The following is a 4,945-nucleotide window of genomic DNA, read 5'->3' as shown; positions in this document are numbered from 1 at the left end:
CAGTAAATTAGTCGATCACACAATACATTGTTTCAACAAAATCCTCCCATACACTAGTGTTCCATTCATACATCATATTCAGTAATAGTACTCTCTCCTTTCATACATAATGTTATAGATCTAAAAACTTAGAACTGGAAAACTCAGCTCACACAGAACTGGTTGGGGTATTCATTCACCTCTTTCACACCAGAGCTAGTCTCCTGACAGCTCTCATTCAGTCAGTACTTAATAGCTAAATTTCAATTCTCTTAATATCCACATTTCAATCAATCAGCTTTATATCCAAATGTCTATCAATCAGCTTAACACATCCTTTCCACACTCACATAACTTTTACATCCACTTAGTATTATTCCCAAACACTTGGCAATCTCCCTTATTACTCCATTTGCATTTTCAACGATTCTCTTATTGTTACTTGCTATGCACCATATGTATCACCATATGTTCTCTTGCCGCTACTTCCTATAAATATATAACACCACGTGCTATTAGTAATGGCTGCAGACCACGCAGACACTGCTCTTATAAATGCCAACAGACAGCTGCCATTTTTCTAAATTTATAACAAAATGTTTTTAATACAAATTCATTTAAATTGACTTACTGAAATTCATTAGACACGTCCCTCAGAGGTTCACGGATCAGGTATTTTCCCCAGGGCAGCTCTCAATAAAAGTCTGGGCGGTTCCACATCCTCTTTGGTCAGACGGGAAATTCCCTTACCCTTTCCCACTAGGGATACCGATACGGTATCTCCCTCACAGACCTTCACTGGGATGCTCCACAAGTGGAATTACTGATCCTGTTCGTTGACGCCAAATTGTAGCGGAAAGGCCCCCTTCATATATTTACCAAGCACAGGCAGGAACCAATGATTGTTTATGACACCAAAAGGCAAGACGACCTTTTAAAGGCTGTCTCTTCACATAGTAATATTTCCTTCACATGCCCCTTCCACATTAAACATCTTTTAATACAATAAGTGCTATTATAGCCTTAGCATCAATCAGAGTGGTTCAAACCACACACACACACAACAGAAAAAAATAGTGTGTATAGCTCTTTTAATGAAAAACAAAGAGTAGTGTAGAGGAATGCAATTCCAGTTAATTTGAATGCAAATTTACAGTGCAAACATAACTACAAAGCCCCAATTTACTCGATACACATCAAACCACTAAGGAGTTGTATTATACAGTGTACAAAACATTAGGAACACCTGCTCTTTTCATGACCAAATGCCCAGATGAAAGCTATGATCCCTTATTGAGGTCACCGGTTAAATCCACTTCAATCAGCGTAGATAAAGGGGAGGAGACAGGTTAAAGAATGATTTTTAAGCCTTGAGACAATTGAGACATGGATTGTTTGTGTGTACCATTCAGAGGGTGTATGGGCAAGACAAACGATTTAAGTGCTTTTGAACGGGTTATGGTAGTAGCTGCCAGGCACGCCGGTTTGAGTGTGTCAAGAACTACAACGCTGCTGGGTTTTTCACTCTCAACAGTTTCCCATGTGATTCAAGAATGGTCCACCACCCAGTGCACATCCAGCCAACTTGACAACTGTGGGAAGCATTGGAGACAACATGGCCCAGCATCCCTGTGGAACACTTTCGATACCTTGTAGAATTGAGGCTGTTCTGAGGGCAAAAGGTGGGGTGGGGGTTGCAACTCAATATTAGGAAGGTGTTCCTCATGTTTTGTACACTCAGTGTAAATACACATTTACTTAGATAAACAGAAACATTCAATCAAAACAGGGCCGTAGGCAGCACAACAATAACACTTCTATCATTTATGATTATTCTTCGTTCAACATGACTCAAATAAACAGCTAGTGCACTGCCCAGTGTGAAATCACAGCACATGCAACAACAGGGAAGGATCGTGCAACAGGAGTCAAATTATAACTCAATCTGAGATATTTAAGACTGATGTGGTTTTCAAAAAATGGTATTCATTTTAGTGGATGTAACTTAGTGTATAGTTTCAATGGAGAACATCAACAGATTGGTCAGCATTGGCAGTAGTGGAGTGTTAAAACTAAGAATGTGTTCTCTAGTGACTAGTAGTCAAAGTGATTCTGTGTTTCCAGCCTCTCCTTATTCTACCTTCAAGTCTTCCAGTGTTTACACAAATCCATGTTCGAGCAGGAAGCCTCACAGAATGTATGCCCCTCTGCGTCCCATGCATCATTCAGAAGGACAGAAAAGTGTTGAGTTTCCTGCTCATTTACTTTCAACTTCACAGCAGCCCTGCCTTCTATAGCAACTTCAATAAATTTATAATTAATAACTTATATCCTTCAATCTCGGTGTTCATCTACTACATGCCAGTAAAAAAAAAAGTGATATTTTTCTAACAGCTCTGTATAAAAGTGTTCCGAAATTCCAATACCTAAACATTTCACATTAGTAAGAATGAAAAATAAATAAATAATAATAATACTATTTACTATACATGAAGACAGAGACAAATGCGGAATTAGTAAGGATAAGTGAAAAGTAAGAGTGAAAACATTTATCCAAAAGAAGCCAATGGGACATTCCATATTTAGCTTATACAAAAGCATCTCAATTACCAAGCTTCCCAACATTCAGAACATAAGGGGGGGAAAAAAACATCTAGCATTCCATTAATAATATATACACATACAGTACCAGTCAAAAGTTTGGACACTCCTACTCATTCGAAGGACTTCTATTTATTTATACTATTTTCTACATTGTACAATAATAGTGAAGACATGAAATAACACATAGGGGTAGTATGTAGTAGTAACCATCATGTAGTAACCCAAAAAAGTGTTAAACATATGAAAATATATTTTATATTTGAGATTCTTCAAAGTACCCACCCTTTACCTTGACGACAGCTTTGCACACTCTTGGCATTCTCTCAACAAGCTTCATGGAGGTAGTCACCTGGAATGCATTTCAATTAACAGGTGTGCCTTGTTAAAAGTTAATTTGTGGATTTTTTTTCCTTCTTAATGCATTTGAGCCAATCAGTTCTGTTGTGACATGGTAGGGGTGGCATACAGAAGAAAGCCCTATTTGGTAAAATACCAAGTCCATATTGTGGCAAGAACAGCTCAAATAAGCAAAGAGAAACAGACCATCTTTAATACATGAAGGTCAGTCAATGCGAAAAATTTCAAGAACTTTGAACGCTTCTTCAAGTGCAGTCGCAAAAACCATCAAGTGCTATGATGAAACTGGCTCTCATGAGGACCGACACAGGAAAGGAAGACCCAGAGTTACCTCTGCTGCAGAGGATATGCTCATTAGAGTTACCAGCCTCAGAAATTACAGCCCAAATAAATGCTTCACAGAGTTCAAGCAACAGACACATCTCAACATCAACTGTTCAAAGGAGACTGCGTGAATCAGGCCTTCATGGTAAAATTGCTGCAAAGAAACCACTACTAAAGGACCCCAATAATAAGAAGAGACTTGCTTGGGCCAAGAAACACGAGCAATGGACATTAGACCGGTGGAAATCAGTCCTTTGGTCTGATGAGTCCAAATGTGAGATTTTTGGTTCCAACCGTGTCTTTGTAAGACACAGAGTAGGTGAGCGGATGATCTCTGCATGTGTGGTTCCCACCGTGAAGCATGGAGGTGGTGGTGTGATGGTGCTTTGCTGGTGACACCGTCTGTGATTTATTTAGAATTGAAGGCACACTTAACCAGCATGGCTACCACAGCATTCTGCAGTGATACGCCATCCCATCTGGTTTGCACATAGCGGGATTATCATTGGTTTTTCAACAGGACAATGACCCAACATACCTCCAGGCTGTGTAAGGGATATTTGACCAAGGAAAGTGATGAGTGCTGCATCAGATGATCTGGCGTCCACAATCACCCGACCTCAATCCAACTGAGATGGTTTGGGATGAGTTGGACCGATGAGTGAAGAAAAAGCAGCCAACAAGTGCTCAGAATATGTGGGAACTCCTTCAAGACTGTTGGAAAAGCATTCCAGGTGAAGCTGGTTGAAAATGCCAAGAGCGTGCAAAGCTGTCATCAAGCTAAAGGGTGGCTACTTTGAAGAACCTAAAATATATTTGATTTGTTTAACACTTATTTCATAGTTTTGATATCTTCACTATTATTCAACAATGTAGAAAATAGTAAAAATAAAGAAAAACCCTTGAATGAGTAGGTGTCCAAACGTTTTTAATTTTATTTTTTATTACCCCTTTTTCGTGTTATCCAATTGGTAGTTACAGTCTTGTCTCATCGCTGCAACTCCCGTACGGACACAGGAGAGACAAAGGTCGGGAGCCGTGCGTCCTCCGAAACACAACCCAACTGCACTGCTACTTGACAAATGCCCACTTAACCCGGAAGCCAGCCGCACCAATGTGTCGGAGGAAACGCGTACACCTGGTGACTGTGTCAGCATGCACTGCACCCGGCCCGCCACAGGAGTCGCTAGTGCACGATGGCACAAGACATCCCTGCCGGACAAACCCCCCCCCCAATCCGGATGACGCTGGGCCAATTGTGCGCCGCCCCATGGGTCTCCCGGTCGTGGCCGGCTGCGACAGAGCCTGGACTCAAACCCAGAATCTCTAGTGGCACAGCTAGCACTGTGATGCAGTGCCTTAGACCACTGCGCCACTCGGGAGGCGTGTCCAAACTTTTGACTGGTACTGAACATACATTATTATTCATGTGTATTAGTGTTGTACATCCATGTTAACAACACAAACGACATTCACATCTTGTGGAGTGGGTTAGAGGTGAGCGCTCTCGCTTTAATAGCTTGGAGTTTTGGTCTTTGTACTGGTTAGCGATGCTTAGTGATGTCATCAGTTATATATATATGTAGGGAGGGATGGGGAGAGGGAGGGATGGGGAGAGGGCAGCGTGTTAGTGAGGATGGCGGGAGGGAGGGATGGGGAGAGGACAGCTTGTTAGTGAGGA

This window comes from Salvelinus namaycush, chromosome 32 (genome assembly GCF_016432855.1).
Source record: "Salvelinus namaycush isolate Seneca chromosome 32, SaNama_1.0, whole genome shotgun sequence".
NCBI classification, from domain to species: domain Eukaryota; kingdom Metazoa; phylum Chordata; class Actinopteri; order Salmoniformes; family Salmonidae; genus Salvelinus; species Salvelinus namaycush.
The sequence above is the reverse complement of the archived record's forward strand: the minus strand, read 5'-3'. Positions refer to the sequence as shown.